This window comes from Phodopus roborovskii, unplaced genomic scaffold, assembly GCF_943737965.1.
Source record: "Phodopus roborovskii unplaced genomic scaffold, PHOROB, whole genome shotgun sequence".
Lineage (NCBI taxonomy): Eukaryota > Metazoa > Chordata > Mammalia > Rodentia > Cricetidae > Phodopus > Phodopus roborovskii.
The window spans coordinates 2,136,038-2,147,367 of NW_026126482.1; positions in this window are offsets into that span (position 1 = coordinate 2,136,038).

The window sequence follows — 11,330 nt, forward strand, 5'->3', positions numbered from 1 at the left end:
CCATGCCATCCCCAGCCCGCTCATTCCGTCTTGCTGTCTAGCAGCTCACACAACAGGGTACAAGGCATTTGAAGCAATTCCACTGTGGTTTCTCTGGTCTGTGGCCATTTTTGTGTAGCCACTCATACTGCAGTCTACATTCCAGCTGGAAGAAGAGCCCATCCTCAGTTAAATAGAGAGGATGCAGGGAGCAACCTTACCGCGGTCATTTCATTTAAACACGGATCCAGAAGCCACACTTAACAAACAGATTCAAAGTGGGCAGAGGGTCAACTTCTGAACACCAAAGGCTATCTGAAAGAGCATCGTCAAAACCACAAACTGAGGACATCCGCCCCCCCCCCCACTCACTCACATGCAACGCAAGCTGTAAGAGCATCGGTGCAGACCGTGACAGAATCTTTATGTTATGATCATACACTGATAGTTTGGGACGAAGCTGCTGGGATTTGCAATAAAAGTCCTTCTGAAATTTGAATCGCAAATACTTTCCAGTTTCCCTTGTTAATGTAGATGCAAAATACTTGAAAAACTGAATCCAAGAGCTCATCAAAAAGACTTGATCAAATGGCTTTATTCTAGAGATACAGGCATGGTTGAACTTGTGAAAGTCAGTCAATGTAATTCACTGTATAAACAAATGGAAAGAAAAACCCACATAATCATCTCATTAGATGCTAAAAAGCCTTTGACAAAATCTAATGCCCCTTCATGATAAAAGTCTTGGCGAGAATAGGGATACAAGGGACATATCTAAACATAACAAAGGCAATTTACAGCAAGCCTATAAGCAATATAAAATCAAATGGAGAGAAACTCAAAGCTATTCTACTAAAACCAGGAGCAGGATAAGGCTGTCCATTCTCTCCATATCTAGTCAATGTAGTGATTGAAGTTCTAACTAGAGCAATAAGACAACTCAAAGAGATCAAGGGGATACAAATTGGAAAGGAAGAATTCAAAGTATCATTTGCAGATGATATGACAGTATACATAAGCGGCCCCAGAAAGTCTATCAGGGAACTCCTACAACTGACAAACACCTTCAGCATCATGGCTGGTTATAAGATTGACTTAAAAAAATCAGTAACCCTCCCATATACAAATGACAAATGGACTGAGAAACAAATCAGGGAAACAACACATACCATCTAGTCTGCTCATATCCCAAGTATCCAGCCTCCTTACAATGTTAAAATAGCAAATAAACTCCAACATGGCTTTAGGGGTGAGCATCCCCCATCCCTTCATCCCATCCTCCCAATACCTGCCTCACATAGGCTGTAATTCTATCTCAACACCTGGAGTCCTGCCGGATTGCTGACCCAGCCAATCAAAGCAAGGGCAGGAGATGGAGACAGGGCTGTGGATCTAGAGAGTCTAGACTCTAATGAGTGTGAATCAGATGCATCTGGTCCAGATCCCTCTGCGTAGTCAATTGCTGAATTGCTGAGTCTGTTGAGTGCACCTGTTCTGTTGTGGACTCGCTCAGGTAAGTGCTTCTAGCTAGTCGGGGCACTTTGGGAACTGTGAAGAAGACCAGACCCTTGCAAGGATGCACCAAAGTACCAAGGAAGGTCCCACAAGTATGGAAACACTGCCTTTTCCTCAGCAGCCCTGTGTAGGGAAGTGGAGAAGGATGAGGAACACAAGAAGGTGACCACATCTCACAAGAGTCCAAGAATGTGCAAGTTCCTTGTTAGTGAAAATCCAGGCCTGGCTTCTGCAGGTCCTCTGAACATTGGATGCATGTGTTTTTATTCCTGTGCCAACAGGGATCATCCTCTTACATATCAGTGCAGGTGGGGTTTTCCTGTGTCTCAGCAGTTTCTTCCAAATACCTAGAGTGAGTCTTATTACCACAAATGCTGGGCTGATAGCTAAGGCTTATTACTAACCAGCTCTTACAACTTAAATCGACCCATTTCTATTAATCTATATTCTGCCATGTGACATTGCCTCTCTTTCATCTTGCAAATCCTGTTTCCCCTTTGCATCTCACTGGCAAGTCCTCTGCCTCTGCCCTTCGTCTTCCTTAGTCTGGTCCTACCTAACCGTATCCTGCACAGCTATTGGCCAGTCAGCTTTTTTATTAAACCAATCATAGTGACACATATTCAAAGGATCATTCCATGTATTGGTACCAGGTAGATTCCTCTGGTATCAGCTAGCATGCTTTTAGGGCATTAGCAAGTAGCTAGCATGCTCCTGCCCTAGCTGGGGTTTTTCCAGAAGGACAGAGAAAGAACCAGAGTTCAGAATTCTGGAAGTGGCATGCTCTTGTGTACTACCTGCAGTGGTGGCTCTAGCTGCCTGTGCCTTGATGCTATGATCACGTTCTCTTTGCAGCAGTGGACGGGGATTTGGGAGACACACACTCAAGTGTGGGACAGAAAGATTGATAGTTGTCCTCAAAGGACTCTAGAGATGACAGTCCAGAAAGCTTTCTTCCAAAGGGGGGAGGTTCTAAGACCCAGCTCATCTCATTTATTAGGCAAGAACAGAGGAGCAGGTGACTCTCCCCCCCCTCCAGCTCTCAGGGTTTCCTTTGTCTGTACATGGCATCAGATCCACTCTAGTGGCATCTCACTTAAGTGAACTCGTATGAATACTACAAACCTCTTTTGTTATCTGTGTTTTTAAGTTTCACCCCTAAATCATTACAAAATCCCATGTCATGAAGGTTCCTCCTTTACCTCTGCTTATGGGGAAAATAACCCTACTTGTTCACACGAACAAAAACCCCTTTCCAGCGAGTCAAGACATCAAGAGGAAAATCCCTTCAATTTCCTCCATGTCTTCTCTGTGTATGAGATACCCATGCAGGACTCTTTAAGATAGCTTGCCATATATTAGGTCAGCAGGCCTTCATTCCAGAGGGGTATGCCCTGTGCCTGGGAAGAAGGAATCCTACAAAGCAGGGCAGAGCAATCTGAACATACAAACCTGGCTGTTTTCCTCCACTTGACATGTCTCACATGTCTGTACATGTCTCTTCCTCATCAAACTGAAGCTTACGTACTGTTTTCTCCGAGTCTTTGGAGCTTCATTCCCGAGGGCTGTCCTGCCAGGTAAATTGTGATCAAATGAATGCACTATGCTTTTCAATTGTTAATCTTTCTGTTTGCTGCGTAGGGCCAGCCATGACCCCCATCATATGTCCCAGATCAAAAACTATCCTATGAGTTATAAATTCAGGAGAAATCATGGAAGGCAGTTAAACAAAAGTGATGGAAGATGTTGTCTGCTCAATCTCTGCGGAAGGATGGAACAGAAAAGCGTGGTGTTCCCAGCCAGTTCTGATTCTTATTTCTATTCTCCTGTCTCAATGTCTATGGAACATTACTTTTTTGACAGCTAGTCGTTAAAACTGTCACATTTCAGCCGAATGGCTGAAACTCACTCTGCGTTTAGATGAGTGTAGCTGGCAGACCTCCCCAGTTCCCTGGTAAAATAAAGGATTTGTGAAAGTGCATTCTCTTGTCCATTTCTAGAGACTTTTTTTTTTCTTCTCATAGTAAAGCAGGCTAATTATTCAGCCTCTGTGGGACACTATAAATGTGTTTAGTGGTTCAGGCCTTGACATCTTTCTTTACGGTCCATCCCTATCAAAGTGTCTAAATTCACTGAACCAAGAATCATCTTTAGAAAAAAAAATTATCCTGTAAAGATAATTTGAAAAGTAGATTGTACTTTATAATGGTTTAATGAAATGGTTTTTGAAATCCCTTGTGAGATAAAGGAACACATTATAAATCCACCATGCGATTGAAATCACAAGTTGTTTCGGTGTCTTTAGGTGAGTGATTAGAGCACCCTGCTTCTGATCTCCCAACAGTGAAGTGTACATACATCTTCTCACTTACATGGAGCGATTAAAACTGGACGTAATTTGTAACATCTTTCCTGTGGGAATATCATCTGCTCTACCGTCTTTGCAATGCGACTAGACTTTGCACTGCTCCATGCTGAGTGCCAGTAGCTTCATTCTGCCTGTGCAGCCCAAGTAGTAGACTTGGACTCACAGGGGTGCATGTCTGCATCTCATGTTCCTGTGCACAGCCCCCCCCCCCTCTCTCTCTCTCTCGTGTGTGTGTGTGTGTGTGTGTGTGTGTGTGTGTGTGTGTGTGTATTCTGTCAGGCACCAAGCTGAGCATCTTCCTTGTGTTGGCTGTTCTGCAGACTATGCTGTGTGCTGGTCAGGATAAAGATGCTGGAAACAGTACTGTGGGCGACAATGCTGAAGTCCAGCGCTTATGCCCATGGCTTCACCGTGAAGATAACTTTTCACACTCAGATAGCACAGTGTTCTTCCTATCAGTGCTCAGCCCAAAGGATTCTCTGAGCCTAATCCCCATAAGCCTGTGACCGTTCCTATGACAGACACAGCTGTAGTGAGATAGTCCTTCTGTGGCACTGACCACACCCATTGGGGGGTGGAGCCATGGGCGGAAGTGACCTGTGGAAGGAGGTCTGAGGGGGCCAGGAAAGGCGCTCTCTTTCTGGCGTGACTCGGACAGGAGAGGATCGGGTTGAATTTCCTGGTGTTCATCTGTCTAGGTTGTAAGTTATTTCTCCCTGAATAAACATCTATTCGGCCTATTTGTTTATCCTGATCCTTATTTACCGCAATACACAGCTGCTTCCTTTGCTTCAGATGCCACCAAAACAGCAACCAAATACAAAGAGATGAATCAGATGACAAACAAATCAACCATTAGAAGAAGATTTAGCACCTTAGTTGTATTATTCCTGAAAAGGAACTGATCAGGTGGCCAGGAAAAGGTGAAGGAGGTGATTATAAAGTGGCAAACAACCAAATCCAACCACCAAAGACAGCACCTGTGTTGTTCAGATGTTGGGTCAACGACTGGCCTGTCTAATTCAGTCTCACATTAAAAAATAAAATAGCTCCCGACCTTCTAACCTGTACTGTAATGGCAGAGAAAGAGAGAGAGAGAGAGAGAAAGCATCCTTTGTGTTGTTGGACATTTAATCACAGTGTGAACCTTGAGATTGTGTTATTTACTGGAAAAACCTGTTTTGAGTTGTGGTGTAGCTCAGCCTCGGCACACACCTTTAATCCAAGAGCTTTCTGTTTTAATATTGTAAAAAACCATTAAATAAAGTCAATCATTTGTCAAGAGGCGGAGCAAGCAACCAGTTGGCAGGAAGTGAAGATAGGATTATTAAGAAAAAAAAATCACAGAAAGCAAGAGGGAGTAGGGAAGATGGATAGAGAGATGCACAGGAAGTAGAAGGGAGGGGCATTGAGTCTGGTGAATTTTTGTTGGATATGGTAGAAGAGAGGGAGAGTTGCTGAATTTGCCATTGCTTTATCAGATAAAACAGGCTTTAAGTGAAGGGAGGGACAGAGGAAAGTCAGGGTTAGCTTAGCAGGCAGGGGATTACAGTTCTAAAAGTGTGTGTGCCCAGCATAGAGCACCCAGAGGTGAGTGTGAGTGTGTGTGTATCAAGAGCTAAAAAGAGAGAAAGGCTATAATGCAATAGTCAGAGGGACTTAGCATCCCACTCTTAAGGAGGGACAGATCACCCAGATTTAAAACAAAACAAAACCCAGAAGAATTAGGCCAGATGGTGGTAACTGAAACCGAGAGAGCATCCTGTCCAACAGTGGCTGAAGACACATGCTTCCCATCAGCGTGGCAACATTCCTTAGGAAAGATCATGTCAGGCCATAAAGAAATGGCAACAAATTTAAAAATAATCAAAATCACATCAAGCATTTTTTTTCCCAACCACAATGCAATAAGGCTGAGTATCAATATCAAGGAAGGACTCTGGAAAACAGAAAAATGCACAGAAACCAAACAATTTACTTTTCAACAACCAATGGATCAAGGAAGAAATCCTGAAGAGAAAGAAAGGAAAGGAAACCAGAGACAGAACGTATTCCACGCTGTGAGATAAAACAAGAGCAGTCTAGGAAATTGAAAATAATCAGCATCTTTATCCAAAAACATCAACAAAAAAAGGGAAAAGATCTCAAATACATACCCACCCTGTATTTCAAAGAATGAAAAAAACCAAGAACAAACCAAACCCAGACTTGGCAGAAGGAAAGGAATAATGAGTTCCAGAGCAGAAATAAACCACACAGAGGCCCAAAACAGTAAGAAGAGCTGATGATCATTGCACCAATTTTACACCAAACAACGAGCCCACCAGTGTCCAATGGATAGTTCCTAACCTGTGGTCACAGAAGTGATCTCCGTGAAAAGTTGGTGGGTCACAGGCTGCAGAGATGGCTCAGGGGTTAGGAGTCCTGGCTGCTCTTCCAGAGAATCTGGGTTCAGTTCCCAGCACCCACAGGGCAGCTCACTCACACCTGGCTGTAACCACAGTTCCAGGGCTTCTGACACCCTCACACAGACACACATTCAGGCACAACAGCAATGAACACAAAACAAAATTAAATTAAATTAAACAATATTAAAAGTCAGGGGATCAAGACAGGCACGGAGCCTTTAATGCCAGCAGTTAGGAGACAGAGGCAGGAGGATTTCTGTGAGTTCCAGGCCAGCCTGGTCTGCATGGAGAGTTTCAGGATAGCCAGGGCTACCCAAGTGAGACCTTGTTCCACACAAAGCAAAGCAAAATAACCCCCAAACCAGTAGGGAAAGGGGGGGGGGTGATAGTCGTGGGAAGGAGATCAGGAGGGTGAAAGTGAGGAAAGAGAAATTTCACTGTAATAAACGTAGGAAACTGTTATATAGCACATTTAGTAAAACACTGAAAAAAAGAAAAACACTCCAAAAACAATATTCTTATTCATTTGGTTGTAAACAGAGCCATTCACCAGCCCTGGACCATTGGAACAGAGAAGCTGATGGTGATGAGGTAGCAGACATGTGTGGTCCAGGTGGGCATGGTGAGACCCAGAACGTGACCGTGGGGTGTGGCACAGCCCGGAACTGTGCCTGTCTCTGGGAAGATCTTCCTGGCGGTGTATGTTATTATAGGCTGTTGACAGGAGGTAGTAACATAAGAACAACATGAGCCCCTGGTCTCCCAAGTCTACAAAATCACCGCGAGGATAATAATGAAAAACTGAATAATGTTGTGAATTTTCCATAAACGATGTCACGGTGAAGGACATTTGCATAATTAAGGCTCCCGCTCCTTCCATCTGGGTCTAAGTGCATTCCACCGTGTAAACGCTGCATATCTTAGGGCTTTTCTCTGGCTTCTCTAAATTGTGGATGGGTTTCTCTGTCAGCTGGAGATATAATCATTTTTTCCCTGATGAGAAAGTGAAAGCTAATTTGGCAGAGGAATCCATGCTGAAGAAACAAAACTGGGAACGCGGAGACCTGCCAGGCTGAAGGTGCAGGGCGGCTCCGGCTCACCCTCACACGCGCTTGTACAGCTCAGTGGCTGCTGCAGGGAACCCAGTGAACAGGAAGACCCAGGCAGAGAACAAGTCAGTAAAAGACGGTGCAGGCATAGGAAGACCCAGCCAGGGACGGTGCAGGCGAGCCAGGGCTTACAAACGGTTACAAGGCGATAGCAGCCCATTGCCTTAGCTCTGTAACGAAAATGCTTTATTTAGGATGCAGCGTATCTGTGTCTCCCTCTTTTTTTGTGGCATGGGTGGGAACTGGGCGGGGTGAGGTAGGTGCTTCAAGCACCTTCTAGCCCTTTACAGGAATGTCTGCTGCCTCCTAGTGTACGTGCTTGGCGTGGCATTGAATAAGGATGGTGTAAGACAGAGATGGAGGTTGAAACAGATGCCTGAAGGAAGGAGCCTGTCAGAGAAAGCACAGGGGACGGTGGAGAGAATAGTGTGTGCAAATTGGTTGAGAAAAAGAGCTGGACTTATCCAAGGGAACAGACAAGAAAGGGTAATGGCTTGGCCAGAGTGAGAGCTGGATCCTGGCACGTCAGTGGCACGTGATGGGATTAGGCAGGTGCCGCCCACAGGCCTGAGAGATGGGCCGATTTGGTTCCCGTGGGCCAAGCAGGCAGGTGTGAGACCTGACATACATTGATAGTTTCCTATGACCCCTCAGTCTGCAATATCTGGGCCAGGAGAAGCAGCAGGCATTAGATGTTGGTGGGCAGATAAAGTATGCTGGGACTTGGTTGTGTTTATGCAGGCCCTGTTACTATCTGAGTCTTGGGTAAGAAAACAAATGGAGGCTAACATTCCCACACAGGCATTTAAAGCAAGTAATGAATGCTCACCAGCAAGTGAGCACAGCACGTCCTCTGAGTCCACTTTAATGACCGCCTGGCTGGTTCCAGCTCAGACTTAAACATCACCAGGAGCAGAGAGTTGTACTCTCTTTCCAGCCTGGATTCAGCCAGACTGAGGAAGGGCTAGCGTACACATTCTCTCTCAGTGTGTATCCAATCACACACCTATACCAAGAGGACAGAAGCCAGAGAATGTTTTAGGGCAACAGACAGCATTTAGCGAGCATGGGGTCCCAGATTTCCACTCTCCAGCGCTGTTTGGAAGACAAGTTCCTGTTCAGGGACTTCAGAGTCTGATCTGGCTGGGTTTGTGGCCAGCCCTAGCCTTAGGATGCTTTCTACTAGGTATTATCGGAGGAATTTTGTGCTACCCTCCAAAAAAAAAAAAAAATAATAGTTGTATCACATTCACGAAATAGACCCTTCCAGATCAGAGAGTGCAGACCTGTGCTTGGATACAAGCTGCTTTCTCAGATTGGCAAGAACTCCTGCTCTCGAGGGCCATCTAGTGGCAAAAAGTGTTTCTGTAGTTCCTGGTTGCTTACCCAGATTTTCTACTTCCAGAATTCCTCAATTTGTGTTTCCTTTATTGCTTTTATTTCTATTTTCAAGTCTTGAACAGTTTAACTCACTTCCTTTTTCCTTGGCTTTCTTTAGTGGGTTTATTTCATTCTTTTGTAAGGTTGCTGAGCTCTAGTGGAGACATATTGTCCTGGCTGTAATTGATTGTGTTTTAAAGCTGGTGTCTAGGTATTTGGGTGATTAAAGGTCTGGGCGCTGATTTCTGCATTTGTTTTTGTTGGATGGGTGCTTTGTTCCTTGGTATCTGCTTCATCTCTGGTCTTCTGGCCTGTGTGGTTTGTGGTTGAGCAGAGGGTCTTCACCTTATTTGGGGGCTGGACTTCTGTTGGCCAGTGTGGTTTCTTATTGAGCAGGGATTCTCAACCAGGGCTGAGTTCTGGTGAATGGTTTAGCCTCTGGTCAAGCAGGGAGTCTGCACCTGAGCTGGGGGCTGGGATATGGTGATGAGGTAGGAATGGGGGTTGGGGACAGTGTCAGAGTTGGGCACCAAGGGAATCAAGAAGGTTCATGGGTGGGCATCCTACCTAGTCTTCTGGCAGGCCTGGCCTGTGGTTGGGAAGGGGGTGTCTGCTGGAGTTGGGGTGTTGGTCTTCTGGCAGGCATGGCCTGTGTTTGTGAAGTGAGTGTCTAACCAAGGGAACTGGGGGAGTGGAGTAGGTTTTTGGGCAGCTGGTCTACCCGGTCATCTGGCAGGCATGGCCATGGTTTGTCCAAGAATCTATTTTCAATAAAAGGGAAAATTAAATTAAAATGTAATGTCCATCTTTCTGTTTTGATCACAGTGTTTGTTTGTTTGTGAAACATAATTCATCATTGGAGACAGAAGTAAGTGCAGTGCTCATGTTCTAGGCTCCTGCTACCAAGCTCCAGTCTTCCTCAATGCATAAAGTAAAATCTGTCACAGCAATACCCCAACCCTAGTGCCAATTTCTCCTTTACTTTTTATTTTTATTATTGTGAAAGACATCATGACCAAAAACAACCTGGGGAAAGAAAGGACTTATTTCATCTTCTAATTCCCAGATTCCTGTTAATCATGGAGGAAAGTCATGGTAGGAACTCAAGGCAGGAACCTGGAGACAGGAACTAATGTGCAGCCTGTGGTGGAGGAAGACTGTTCTATTATATACACCCAGGACCTCCTGCCCAGAGATATCACTGCTCATAGAGGGCTTGGAACTTCCACTTCAGTCACCAGTCAAGAAAAAGTGCACAGACTTTAGGTTTAAACATTTAATATAGGTTTGTGTATGTGTTCCTACTGCTTAGTAAAAGAAGCAGAAGCAGAAGCAGATCTTTCTCCCGGTTCCCTTTAGCTTAAATTAATGATCTGGTTACTGGGTGTCAACAACCTTAACCTGGAGAGGATATTGGGGGGTAAGAATCACATAAATGGTCTTTCTACTTCCTATAGATGCAAGTTGTTTTTTCCACATCAAAGAGTAAGTGTGTAATTGGCTTTGTTACAGCATACTCCACAGGGGGGAGTGGATGCCCAGAACTCATAGTAGAGATGCCAGTTGAAGGAAGTGTCTTGTTGGCAGTGCCCTCTCTACAGGAGATAGCCATTAAAACTTGGTAGGGGTTAACACTAAAGGCCCAAATGAAATCTGTATTCTAATCTTCTGGAGGGGACAATCATTTAATCGACAGCATGAGAGATATAATCCCTTTGGGCCTTATTTGAAGTTTAGCTCCATCAAAGACCACAGAAGGTAGATAGTTTATAAATTCTAGAAATGACAGAGACATCTCATTACCTGGCCAGTCACCAGAAGTTCTTCTGTAATGTCCCATCTTTAGCCAATAGGCCATAGTGTGTCTGGCAGACTCCTCAGCAAAGTAGAAATTTCAAACTGTCCCACCTGTATTGGCAGTTTGTCAGTCTTTGTGTGTGTGTGTGTGTGTGTGTGTGTGTGTGTGTGTGTGTGTGTGTGTGTGTCCTGTAGACTGTCTGGCAGACTCTTCCATGAAGCAGGAACCCTACAACAATGTCCATCTTGTTTTAGCAGTTACTTTTTGTGGGTCCTGCATGTCCAGTTTATACAGCATAGAGTCAAACAGTCCAGACAAGAGCAGTATCTTGCCCAAATGGCTAGTCGTGTAATATTGAAAGTAAACTCTATAATGAGTTTCTTCGATGTCCATCTTTCTGGAGCAGGTAGTGTTGCCAGGAGCGGTTGTGCCTCACTGTTAAGAAGAAACCTAAACCATTTTAAATGCCATATTCTGTAGGTCTTTGAAAGGTTTGGAGAATGCCTATCCATTTGAAATATATCTCCACATATCTATAAAAACCTAACAAGCCTAACTATAAGTTTTGACTATTATAGATAACTATATATAATCTGTACTAAATTATACATTTCATTTTTAAATGAGCTATATAAACACAATACCTAAACAAGAGTAGAAATATACATGTCACAAAATTGACCTTTAATTTGTATCAATAAAGGAAAATCCATTCTAAATAAAGTATTCATGTCTATAACATAATTCCATTTTTATCTTTAAAAGAGATTGGT